The sequence below is a fragment of the Phalacrocorax aristotelis genome, chromosome 25 (assembly GCF_949628215.1).
Source record: "Phalacrocorax aristotelis chromosome 25, bGulAri2.1, whole genome shotgun sequence".
In the NCBI taxonomy this organism is placed as follows: Eukaryota; Metazoa; Chordata; class Aves; order Suliformes; family Phalacrocoracidae; genus Phalacrocorax; species Phalacrocorax aristotelis.
In genome coordinates, this window is record NC_134300.1 from 344,208 (window position 1) to 357,399 (window position 13,192).

Sequence of the window (13,192 nt, forward strand, 5' to 3'; positions counted from 1 at the left end):
GTTGAGGGGAGGGGTGTGCTGACACCACGGGGGTGGCCTGGGCATAAGGGGCAAGGGCTGCTCGATGTCAGAGTCTGGGAAAGCGTGTCACCTCAGGGTCCCACTGCTCCCCTCCTTCCCTGCCCTGCTCCCACCACTGCCTTCCTCCTGCCCCCCTGCTGCCTGCTGCAGAGGTGGATGGGGAGCTGGGGTCCCCCCACACCCGCTCTCCCCATTCAGCCCTCCTCCAGCACAGCCTGCAGACCCAGTACGAGCTGGGCCAGAGAACCTGGCACAGGCATTTCCCCAACCTGCCCTGCCTGCTCCAGCAAGGCTCAGTAGCAGCCCATGGCCACCAAACACACGAGTCCCTACAGGCTTCCCAGCTGTCCCTGCAGGTGTGGGAGGCCTGGGCTTTGAGCCCCAACCCCTGTCCCCCAGGGCTGCGCCCAAGAGACCCCCAGCTGTTTGGGCCAGGGCACGTCCCAGCTCCCTGAGAGCAGGAGCGCTGCAGAAACAAAGCCCTGCTCACGCAGGTGCCCTCACCTAGGGCTGGTGAACTTGGCCTCTGCAGAGAGGTGCAGCACTCCCAAGGGGTGGGGAGAGCCAGCTTGTTCCCCAGCCTGGGGCAGGGAGAGCAGTGGGAAGGAAGATGCAGCCAGAAGGGGCCTGGCACTGCATCGCGGGATCAAAGCTCTGCCTGTCCGGAGCCTGGGCGTGAAGGAGCTGGGGCAGCCCCAGCTGGGCAGCCAAGCGTCCTGCTGGAGGATGCCCATGGGAGGTGCTGCTGGCTCCGTCCTGCCCCAGGGGCTCTGGGACTCCAGCCCTCGCTGCCTACAGCCGTAGGCCCACTCCTCCCTTGCCCTTCAGTCTGCCCCATCCCTGGCAGGAGCTCGGCAGCTCTTGAGGATCTCTGTTCTGCTGGCCGGCAGCGTGAGATACCTGAGGCCGTGCCCGCCCCGTGTCCCTGCCCTCAGCACTGAACCCGGTTCAGTCTCTGTCCCCCACTGCCTCTTCCCGTAAGGGGCTGGGAAGGGCTCGGAGCCTGGCCAAGTGGAGGAGGATGCCAGGTCTCGTCCCTGAGCTGTGGTGCCATCTCCCAGCCTCTGCTTCTCTGCAGGCCTCTAGGGACACCCTCCTCACCTGTGCAGAGTTCCTGGCGTGGAGGAAGCTCAGCGACCTGGCCAAGACATATCAGAGAGACCTGATTGGAAAGTGCTTGGTGAGGACAAGCCCCAAGCCCCAGGGCCGGGCTGGATGAGGGCCGCCCCTCGTACCCCTGGGGAGGGCTGTGCAGCTGTGCCTCATCTCCCCTGCTCCAGCCCGGAGCCCACAGCCTGCAGCTGCATTTGCCTTCCCTGCCCTCAAGCTCAGAGGCCCCAAGGGCTCCTCTCCAGGCCCCTCTCCCCTCCCTGCCTCCAGGGTGCCAAACAAGACCCAGGCCCGTGCAAGCCCTGGCAGTGGGACAGAGCATTCTCATCAACCCCTACTCCCCTGTGCCTGTGGCACTCTCGGAACCTCAGTCCCACAGGGCTGCTGGCTGAGAGGGAAGGAGGGCACTGGGAGGAGGGACTGGTCTAGATTGCTGGGGAGGGTCTGTATCAGCCCCGTGCCCTTCTGCTCTCTCCAGCTGGAGCACAACAGGCACAGGGTAGAAGAATATGTGCATCAGAGCCTGCTGTACCTGAATGACCCTCAGGCCACCTTGCGAGAGGCAGCCGTGAGGTTCATCGGTGAGCCACAGCCCCCGGGGACCCTCTTCTGGCAGCCTGTCCCCTGTCCCCTCCACTGCACCGGCAGCAAGGGGCAGCCCCGTGGCTGCCAGAGCCCCGGCTGCCCTGTGCAGGGCCCACCACGCACGTGGGCTGCTGGGAGCCTTGCTCAGTCCCACCACCCTCGGGTAGCGTCCTTCCCTGGGGCCGGCGCTGCTGAGGGGGAGGAGGGTGTGTGGCTGAGCTGGCAGGGCCGGGGCCGTGCTGCTGGGAGCGTGCTGGGGAGCAGAGGTCTGACAGGAGCTCTGTGCCTAGGGCTTGCTGCACGGCGCCTGAGGAACTGGAGCAAAGACAGCCTGTATGAGATCTGCAACGGTGAGTAGGGGCAGTGCTGTGCTGGCACGGGCTGGAGGGCAGGGCACAGAGCCTGGGCAGGGTGCTGCCGTGCCTGGCCCTGCTCCAGGGAAATGCTTCAGGGGCAGAGGAGCATGCCTGGGGCACATGGGGCATTCCTGAGAGCAGCTTGCAGCTGTTCTGTTTGTCTCACCTGCTCCTCCTGGCCAGGGAAATAGAGATGGGTGGGGCTGGCATGGTCTGGAGGGGGGTCCTGGGAGTCTCTGCAGGCAGTGGGTGTTCACATCTGCTCTGCTCCCTTCTCTTGCAGCCCTCCTGCCCTTGGGGGGAGATCCTGAACAGTCGGTCAGGTCCCTGGCAGCTCAGACAATCTTTGTCCTGACAAAAGAGATGCCAGCATCAGGGTGGAGCCTGCGGTCACTGTGCTGCTGGCTCTGCTGAGCCCCGGAGACATTAAACTCTATGGAAAATGGCTGTAGTCGTCTTTTTTGTTGTTGTTTTTTTGTTTGTTTGGTTTTTTTTTTAATCTAGTAAAGCTGGAACAAGAAGCCCAGTCCCATGGTGTCCTTGCCATGGGGAGCACCCTGAGCGTGCCGAGCAGACAGTGTCATTCCTGGCCTCTGCCGCTGCCCGCAGGACGGCACACCCAGACCCAGGGTGTCCTTGCAACAAAGCCCCAGCTGCCCCGCTGCACCACAGCACCCGGAGGGGAGGAGGAGAGAGGCTTTAGCCCAACCTGCCCCTGCTGAGACATCTCAGGGCACAAAGCACAGGAAAAGGCACCCAGCTGTGCCAAGCTGGCGAGTCATCACGTGTCCCGGCAAAGTCCCCTCTTGTGCTGGGGAGCTGTGCTGCTTTTGGCTGGGATAGAGTTAAATCACAACAGTCCTTTCTCCACCCCTTCTTCCATACCATTACTGCCAGGCTCAGGTCCCGCACTACCCAATACAACCTCGTGAACCACCCCCCCCGTTCCCATCCTTTGACCGAACACACAGATAGCATTCCCTCAGTCTACGGACCAGCGCTGTGAAACGCCCATGAAATGTCCACACAACGTCCATTGAGTTCGTTGGGTCCGCGACTGTGGGCTCCATCTGTTGTGGTGGTCCCTCAGGGCAGGAGAGGTGGTCTGTTGCCAGGAGTTATTGGGCACCAAGGCCAGCTCCGGTCAGAACCAAGAGGTTGCCCTCGTTTTCAGGCTCCGGAGCGCCATTTGCAACACCGAGCCCATCCTTGCAGTGCCCAAAGCCACCTCTGTGGGGCTGAAACCCTCATTTTCAGGGTCACAACCTGTCTGTTACGACCCAGAGCCTTTTCTCAGGGCCCACAGTTTCACCCGGAGGGTCTAAACCCTGAGGGCGGAGCCAGTCGCCCACAACACCCACCCAGAGGGGAGTCAGCTGGCCCAGGACAGCCAATCGCCTTTGAGGAGGCGGGGCCAGGCAAGTGATTGACGTGTGACCAGCCACGAGGTCCCTTCCAGCCTGAAGGGTGCTGTCCTCCCTCCCTCTCCCTGCTGCCGGCGTTGGGGTGAGCAGTAAGGGTCACCCCGACCACGGAAGTGATTCACATCAGGGCAGGGCTGCTGGACAGGTACCCTGAAAGAGCCCTGATCTCATCCTTTGCTCACCTCGGGCTTCCATTTTTCTTTTCCACCCCACCTCAACTTCTAGTCTTTTACCACCCCTAGCCTCTCCAAAAAGAACCGCCCACCCTGTTCACCCTGTCCACACTGGCCGTGTTTTTCTTTTCTTTTACCCTCCTTTGGGGTTTCTGAGATGGTTGCTGTGGTATTTTCTACCTCGGGCAGCGATTCCTGTAAAAGTGTGCCCCATTTCAGAGAAGAGTGTACCCCGTGACTGAGAAGAGCCAGGGGCTGCTGATGGATGAGGAACCAACAGGAAAACACCTGGGCAATGCCTTAAAGGAATTTGGGTGTGGTCCTCTGAAAAGGTGGCATGGCCAATAACCCAACTGGGTTACAGGGTCCCTACTACAAATGAGACACAGCAACTCATCTCGAATACGATCATCACCAGAGAAGGAGGAGGAGGACAAGGAGGAGGAAGAAGAGGAGAAAGACGACTCCTCTGGTAAAAAGAGGGACCTTTCCTTCTTTTCTCTCGCATAAGCTTCCCTGGAGCAGGGTGTGGGGGAAGGAAAAAGACACTAGTTAAAGATGGGTCAAGGAAAACTTTCCCAAGCTTTGGATTTTATCAGAGGAAGAGAACAGATGGAATTCTTCTCGCTCCACATTAGCCTTTAGTTTAAACTACTTTTCTACAGCCACAACACTAGAAGAGGGAGGGGCAACAATTCACCTTCTGCAGAACTCTCCCATTCGTTTGATCAACCCAGAAATTAGCTCAGACTAGAAAAAATAGGTTTTCTGACAGCTAGAAATCAATTGAAATGAATCCCACCTCTCCTTTGCCAGCGGGTAAATGTAAATTGCGGGCTCAGGACCAAGTTAGTCTCCAAGTAGCTACATTTTAGAAATGGAAGTAGTCTACGTTACAGCTTCTACAGAAGGAGATCCGTGACAGAGAAACAGAAGTGCTACCTAGTGCATTTTAAAACAGCCACGCTTGTCAGCACACAGTAGTATTTTCTTAGCTTATAGCAACAGGAAAACTTCAGGCTGTTCCACACATGGCATTTGATAAAAGTCAGAGGGGGAGGAAATCTCAGTCCAACAGCCAGCTGTTAAAATGTTGCAAGGAGCCTTTGCAATATCAAACAGAACCAAAACCAGCTTTCAAAGAGAATGACTCCGCTGTAACCACCGCTGAAATGTTTTGTAGAAATACAGGTTCTTAGCACACCACACGATTAACCAGCTCCCAGGGGCATGAACAGGAGGACCCCCCTACTGTAATATTAGAAAGTATCCCACATTTTAAGGTGAAGGTACAATGGCAATGCTTCCTCCCCCGTAACTGCAGGGGCTGGCCAGGTCGGTTGCGTTGCCACTCAGACATTTCCCCAAGGTTCCTCTCGTTCACTTTTTGGTCAGTCCCATTGATTCCATACTTACGCATTAAGAGCTGGCATTGCATATTTTCCACTGCTTGTCAGCATAGCACCCTTGTGTTGGGACCTTTCACCCCCACCATGAAACTCCACGGAATTCCTGTGCTCTTTCCGTTCTGGGAACGGGCTCAAAATTTTTGTCCTGTTAAGGACAGAAACGCACATACATCTCATCTTAAGACCCACACTTAAAATGACATTTCCACGATTACTTTAAGCAGAAAAAGCCTGTCATCTTCTCCTTTTCAACTAACTCTCCTTTTCTCCTCTCAGCGCACTCAAGCTCACAAGGAGAGGCATTCATGTCCAAAAAGGAATCTGAACCAATCGGGGACAGAATTACGGATGTCAGATTTAGACCTACATACAAAAGGCTTTCAATTTTAGGTTGATTGTAGCCCATTCCATGGGAATCAGCAGCTGTATTCTTCACAGGCACAGACCCTGAGCTCATGAATCTCTAGGTTAAGTTATCCGAACAGCTTATCAAGTGATCAGCTCCAATGAGCCAGGGTTAGAGTAATGCCTCACACCATTCGAGTGAAGGAAAAGCAGCTATACCAAACATCAAGACGAAAAGTAAACACACCACATAGTAATTTTGATACTGCAAGGGCCGTTTTAAAATGTGTAGTTACACGCAGTATTCGACCCAAGTGGCAAATCACGATCTAGGCCATTACCAGTCCAGTATTTCCTTCTGTTATTTACATTTTAGTAGCAGAACGACAGTGTTTTCAAACCTGACGAAAAATGCTGCCCCTTTTCCAAATGTAAATTCAAAGTCGTGCTATACTAAAGAAAGGCTTCACCTTTGGGAAACTAAAGCAGCATCCAACCCTGAGGTCACCCAGATCCAAAAATGGGGGATTTGACCCACAAAGGCACTGGGCTCTAACCCTGTGCCAAAATTTGTACACTGGGTTTTAGGGATTTTCATTTGCAGGCAAACTAGTCAACTGCTTCATCAGAGAAAGTGGAAAGAGCAAATGCAGAAATTCAGAACACCACTTTGTGTAGCAACGATAATATTTACCTTCACGGCAGTCCACTGAAGACATTTCTGTACTGAGAGGGGCCCAAACAACATCACTTCCATTATATGGTTTCAGGAACAAACACTCAAGTATTTACGGACATGAAAAGGAGTCATTGAGCTGCACAGAACTGTCCTCAAAACATAGGGCATCTGCTGGGTTTGGTATTTGTTCAAACCCGCAGATCAAAAGGAAGAAACTGTACCGAGTTCAGTAACAATGCTTTCTCAGTGGGTTTTGGTAACAATTTCAAAAACCATTAGGCAAAGCAAAAGTATTTAAAAACAGAAGCTAAGTGATACAAGGTGAAAATGGTAAAAAGCACACTCCAAACCATTCTTATTGCAAAGAACAGAAGCACACAACAAGCTACACAAACATGCACATTACTAGCTGTAGACAGGCAGATGTAGAGCATGGCACCATGTTCGGTTGAGCAAACCTTGAACCTACATCATCTAAAAGCGATCTGTACAACACACAGCCTTTCAGGAAATATCCTTGCATATTCAGGATGAAATACAACGCATGACTGGGCACCAATACCAATAGTCACATTAGAACCGCGCAAATGATGGCATTACTAGTTTTTACTATGCCGAATCAAACATATTGTCTTTACAACACAGTCTATGGTTTTCTTGAAAACATATTAAGTTAATGTTTGGAAAATTGTCACAAGGCTCCATTGTTCAGAATTAAGTCCAGTGTGCAGAAAAACCTGTGAGACTGTGTTTTTACGTACTGCTTTTGATGTTCCACTCACTGGCTCGGTTTGACTTCTAGAAGAATAAAGAAAGGTGATCAGAACTTCAAGCAGAGCACTTGTACCCAACATCAAGCAGTGCAAACAAGTTATAAAGCCTGAACATCAAAACACGATGTTCTGATAGCCTAGGGAACGTGGAAATTCATTCGTACACATAAACTCTTCTCTCTTGGTAGAGTCAGTGCAACTAAAAAAGCCCCCCAAAATCCCTTTTCTACTTTGTCACAAGTTACCCTCCCACATACAGGACCCAGAACACAACAGTGCAAGAGGAAACCCTCAGGTGTTTTGTCTCTGCTGCAGAAGGATCAAAACTATGAAGCCTGCACTACAGTTTTGTGTTCTTAAATAATCAACCATCAAAACACGAAGGCACCTTTAGCCAGACTGTATAGCCCCAGTGTTACAGATCGGTACCAGATACGGTACTTCAATTTCTAAGGAAGAACGGTGATAGTCTAGACACTTCAAAGTCTATTTAAGTGAAAAAAAAAATCAGTGATCTGACAAACAAATAACAACAATGTCAGCAGCATCGTCTTTAGAACAGTGTTTCTTTGTGGAAGCCCAAGCCCTGTGTTCAGAAAGCTACCATACTTAGCCATCAAAGTGCCAAAATACTAAATCTGTTACATATGCTATATTGCCTGAAAATAGGAGTGGAAATGTCACCTGAAAGGAGTTCCTAGGATTCGGTGCGATTCGGGAGCCCTCGGACAAAACCCAGAAAGGTCTTAATTGCCAGATTTTGCTTTAAGATAACCTGGAAAATGCTACAGTGCTGTAGGAAATGGTTATTACATTTGAAATCTTGCTGAGATTTCACACACTCATTGATCTGTAGCTGCATGCTACTCATCACAAATCAGACATGCAACCACTGATAGCGTTAACAAACAATTCATACCTCATCCAAAGTGTCCCATGAGCAGAGGGCAATTCAAAGGCTGCTGTGGAATTTATGTGCAAAGAGAAGGGCTCGTGCTGCCTGCCACTGCTGGAACACCAGCAGGCTCGCAATTACAGCCACGCACCTCCTGAAGGTGAGGAAGGACAAGGACGTACTTTAGATCACCACGCAAGGGTTTCTTCAACCAGTTACCTTGAAGAACACACCACAAGGGCAGTAACACGTTTGTGAAGGTCTCTCCACCACTACAGCCTCCATTCCTCACTCCCACACCTGAACCACCCTGACAGCAGTTTCTGCAATGTTTCCAGCTGAAGGAATAGAAAGCTCATCTGTCTCGTTCATTTTCCATGTTAGAATAGCAGTGCCATTCTTTCCGTGTCCCTGCATACAGGTACTAGTTTGATCTTTGATGACAGCAGCCTCTCTCCTCTCATTTCAGGGCAGCATTACAATACCAGGAGACGGTGCCGCCCAACCAGAAACGGAGGGTGCATCGCCCAGACAGCACTACGCATACGTAGCTCAATTAACCCCCAAAACAAGGAACACAGAATACAGAATAAAAACCCGGAGCACAGATACCAGCTTAGGGTAGAAATGATATCTTAGAAAGAGAACTGGTAGCATTTGCTAACGTGCTAAGGTGCTTACTGAGTTTCAGGTTTGAAATGATTAACTATTCCTTCATCGTACTCACACAGAAGGCAATACACCTGAGGATATTGTTCGTTTGCTCTCGCCTGAAACGGACTTTGTCTTTAGGAAACTTGTTGGAGTCTCTTGTGAATGAAACTTCTTGTCTGCATGGCTCACCAGCTGGCAACCCTTGGTCTTTCCTCTATAGCTAGTATGCAAAAACCCCAGATCTGGGGTGGAAGAACACCTGCTGTTTCCTGCCCCCTCTCCCCCAAAGGCAAGAAATAGTCAAACACTGACAATCAGACTCTTCTGGGGTGGGAGCAAATTATAAGTTTACACTACAGTGCGTATCTGTCTTTAGTCTAAAAGCAAACACATATAATAAGGAATCTCTCCATGTGCAGGAAACAGGATGTACAACTCGGCTCCCAGAACAATCAACCCCAAGAACAAACCCTACAGAAACATCTTAGAAATTACCATTGTCGGAGTTTGAACCCCATGTCCCAGCAGGGCTAAAAATGCCCGTCTACTTGGGGGCAGATCCATTAAAATCGACCTCATGACAACATTCACACTGGGGGACCCCGAATGTGGTCTTGCACGTGGTTCTTAGACCGTTCAAGCGTTCAGGTCCAATGCGATTTGACCAGTCGCTACTTAACACGCACGCGCGCCGCTCTTTCTCAAAGCAACTCTAATTCTGTGGTGTCGTCATCCGTCTGCTTCTTTCTTGATCTAGACGTCACCAGAGTCAGGCTTGCTGCAGTTCCTCACCTCTGATGGCAGGTGAGGGGAGGGTTTCACAGAGGCGTCACACAGGCTGGGATGCTGGCGTGATCTGGGTAGTAATGCTATACTTTGCGTCCCAGCCTCTCAGCATCCCTGGCAGAACCATCCCACAGCGTTTCATCACGCCTGCTCCCTGCCAGGGGCTTTCTTGGCTCGGGGCAGGTCCCTCTTTCCCTGCCCTCTGGCACCCAGACCCAATTCACAGCTCGGCACTGCACGCCCTGCTCCCGGCGCCCCCAGGCCACCCGTCCTGCTGCTCGCTGCTCTAAGGATGCTCTGCCTGAAAGGACTAAAACCCTGACAATCCCTGACTCGGACCTTATTGTAAGCATCCTTGTTCGCTTGTGGTTTCCTCTCCTGCAAAGGTAGTTTTAGGCATTTGAAGAATGCAACTTAGTGCCTGATAGGATTAAAAAGATCTTGAATAAGCTCATAAATTCATTGATAACATAGACTCGGGACATCAGTGCCGAGATAAGCACTCCAGGAACTAGTTTAAATCAGCCCCTTGTGATAGTCCACGGCCAAAGGACCGGTGAGCTAATTCAATGACTATATATGGGCAAAGGAAACCCAAAGTTCAACCAGCGGACAGGTGAGGAAGACCATCGGAGACCACTGGAGGACCCCCAAAGACCACTAAAGAAGACAACTATGCACGCAGATTGAACTTTTACGTATGTTAATGAATCCTCGGGAACCCTACGACTATGTATGACTTTATAGCATGCCCTTCCCACGCTTTCTCAGGAGCGGGTGAAGAAGCCACTGGCCACCATGGCCTTAAGGGGTGGAAGCCCGGCTGCCTGTGCAAGCCCAGCCGACCCGCCAGCAGGTGAGCCGGCGCTGGATTAGCCCTTGGCGGGGGGGGATGTCCATATTCCCCATGGCCAGAAAGAAAGAGTGCGAAAGGGGCGCTGCAAGAGGGGACGGGGCACCTGAAGCCTCCAGCCCTCGTTTCCAAGCCCGACGTTAGCTCAGAGCCGGCCGGAGCCAGGCTGGAGCCAGGCCGGGAGCGCGGCGCCTGCCCTCCCCGCTGCCTTCCCTCTGCCCCGGAGGTGGGCTGCACAGGGAACGCTGCTCCAGGACAGCGGGGAGAAGGAGGTAGAGACAGCTGAACAGGGGATTTTCACATTTGTGAAGAATCAAGCAGAAACAGTTGCAAAGGGCAGCGTCAATTTACGGGAATTTTCACCTGATGAAGCCAAGTAGTAGAAGTGAGAGTTACACAGAACTAGAGGGGAGCGCTGCAGTCAAACAGGGAAGCAACGCAGACAGCTCTAACCGCACACTTTCACCTGGCTGCCCGAAACAAAACAGGTTTGGGATCCCGATTGCTCACCTCACCCTGGAATAGTCCCATTCCTCGCCTGAAAGCTACTGTGCGCACGGCCGAGGGCAGACACCATCCACACAAGGAGCAATCAGAGCTCGACGCTGCACTTCCACTAGTGAAGTTTCCTTGGAAAAAAATACACCGAAGAAAAAAAAGCGGCCACCCCCGCCCCCCCCCCCCCGCCCCCGCCATTTCTCCTCCTCCGGCCCCTCGGCCTCTGCCCCCTCCGGCCCCGCCCCAGCCCGGCTGGGACTGACAGGCCGCCTCCGGCCCCGCTGATTGGCTCAGACGCGGCCAATGGCGCGGCCGTTGCCGGGCGGGCACAGGCAGCGCGGGCTCTCCTCGCAGCGCTGCCCTGCGCCCGCTGCCCCCCGCCCCCCGCCGCTCGTTCCGCAGCGCGCCGGGACACTGGGCCTGCGCAGAGGCGGCCCTCGGGAAGGGCCGTGGCAGCGGGCGCTGTTGTCTCAGCAGCGCGGGCGGGGTGGGCAGCTCTGCGTCCCTCGGGCCGCTCGTGGGGGCTGGGCCTGCCTGGGGAGGGGGGGCAGGGGGCAGGAGCGGCGGGGAGCTGCCCTGGGTGTGCTCTGGGTCAGCAAGTCCTTCCCCAAATGCGGGTCGGTCTGTGCTCCAGCCACAGCCCCTGGGCAGGAGGAGCTGCGTGAGGAGGCCGCTGGCATCAGCCAGGCCGGCACCTGGGAGGAGAGACGGCTCTGCCCCCGTTCCCACCGCCCGTGCTGAGCCCAGCGCCCAGGGCCTTCCTCAGGCCTCGCCTTCCCCTGAGTGTGGGGAGGAGAGACGCCCTGTCCTGGCATGGCCCAGGGCATCCTCCTGTGGCCAGAAGGAAGGACGGGGCCCGCGTCGCTCTCCCCACGGGGGCTGGCCACCGGCCTTGATGTCTGTCCCCGGGGCTCCCCAGTGCTGGCAGGCCATGCAGGGCTTCAGGGCCAAGCAAATGCTGGGGCACCGGCAGCTCCTGGGGCTCAGGGCAGCTTTGGGCATCTCCAAAGCCGAGGGGCGGCTGCCCCTTTGCTTCTGCTTCTACTCTGCTTTGCATTATTTGCTACCCGCTTCATGGCCAAAAGTGTTTCTCCTCGTGGCACATGGCCTGGGCAGAAGCCACTTTCCTGTCAGTCTGGCAGGATTTCAGGGAAAGGAGGAAGTCACAGCATGCACACAGGTATGAGGACAGTGAAAAGGAGCCCTATCAGGGCTTTTGTGCTCTTTCAGATCTGAACTCTGATGTTTGTGTGCATCCCACCACCAAAGTCAGGGTTTTCTTCCTCAAAGCTGCACCGCTTTTCACCAGCCAAAGTGCGCTGGGCTGAGCTGGCCTTCAGGATTACTCAGCTCCTTTCGTTTTAATTGTGTGCTGACACTTTCCCTTTTTGCCAGCAATTTCTCTCCTTCTCCTCTCTTCCCCCCCTCCAGTTCCATCCTCTTTCAAAGGTGTCGGTCGTGGTTCAGCCCCAGTCGGCAACTAAACACCATGCAGCTGCTCGCTCACTCCCCCCACGCCCCTGTGGGACTGGGGAGAGAATCAGAAGAGCAAAAGAAAAAAAAAAACCAAAACTTGTGGGTTGAGAGAAGATCGGTTTAATAATTAGAATAAAATAATAATGATAATAATATTGGTTATGATAACAACACTAATTGACAATATAATAAAAAGGAAAAGGGAAAAAGGGAAAAAAACAGAAAGGCAAACGACACAACCGCTCACCACCAGCCGACCAACGCTGCCCGTCCCCGAGCCGCGGTTGCTGCCTCCCTCCCCCAGCCAGCTCCTCCCAGTTAACACTCTGGGCACGACGTTACATGATATGGAATATCCCTTTGGCCAGTTTGAATCCGCTCTCTTGGCTGTGCCCTCCCGGCTTCTTGTGCACCCGGCAGAGCACGGAAAGCTAGAAGAGTCCTTGGCTTAGTATAAGCACTACGCAGCAACAACTAAACCATCGGTGTGTTACCAACATTGTTCTCTTACTAAGCCCAAAGCACGGCACTGTGCCAGCTGCAGTGAAGAAAATTAACTCTATCCCAGCTAAAACCATGGCAAAAGGTAATTATGATTTCACCTTCTGGACAGATCATCGAGTAGGTAGACACAGGATATAAGTATAGGCTGGTCTATACCTCCAGAGCTGTAGGCTGAGCTATTCTACCTTGACAGCCTAGATAGATATGGGCTATGGGTGGAGCTACTGTTTGCCAGTTATTATTTCTTCTGGGATCCTGAGGCAGTGGTGGTCCTCAGCCTGCAGCTCTGCAGCAGTTAAACCTACCACTGAAAGAGTTTTGATGGTGGATGCTGTTCTGTGTTTCATTTTCACTGAGCTGGAATTGTTTCTATGCAATTAGGTGATGGGGATCTCCTTGCACTGACCTTCTGTTTCTGGAGCGCGTCCTGACAGCCTTTGTCATCCAGAGCTTTCCCGTCTGTTCCCAGGAGGAGTGATGGCCACGGTGTGGAATGACTAATGTGAGTAACGGCCAGTTTGTCCTCCCGTTGCTCACAAGCTCCAAAACTGACATCTGCAGACCAACCTCTCTTGCAGGGCGCAGCAGCAGCCTAACCCACTCCCTTATTCTTTAGGCAGAGTCAGACAGCCCAGCCTGGGAAACTACGCT

The 13,192-nt window shown here is 53.2% G+C and overlaps 1 long non-coding RNA gene across 1 annotated transcript; it reads right to left on the reverse strand.

Moving 5' to 3' along the window:
- Positions 1 to 298: 298 nt before the first annotated feature.
- On the reverse strand, positions 299 to 5,220 carry LOC142048340 (uncharacterized). The gene is made up of 3 exons (XR_012657452.1): positions 5,086 to 5,220; positions 2,239 to 2,423; positions 299 to 1,159 (listed from the first exon to the last, which is right to left on the reverse strand). It is a non-coding gene; the product is annotated as an uncharacterized LOC142048340 (long non-coding RNA).
- Positions 5,221 to 13,192: the final 7,972 nt, after the last annotated feature.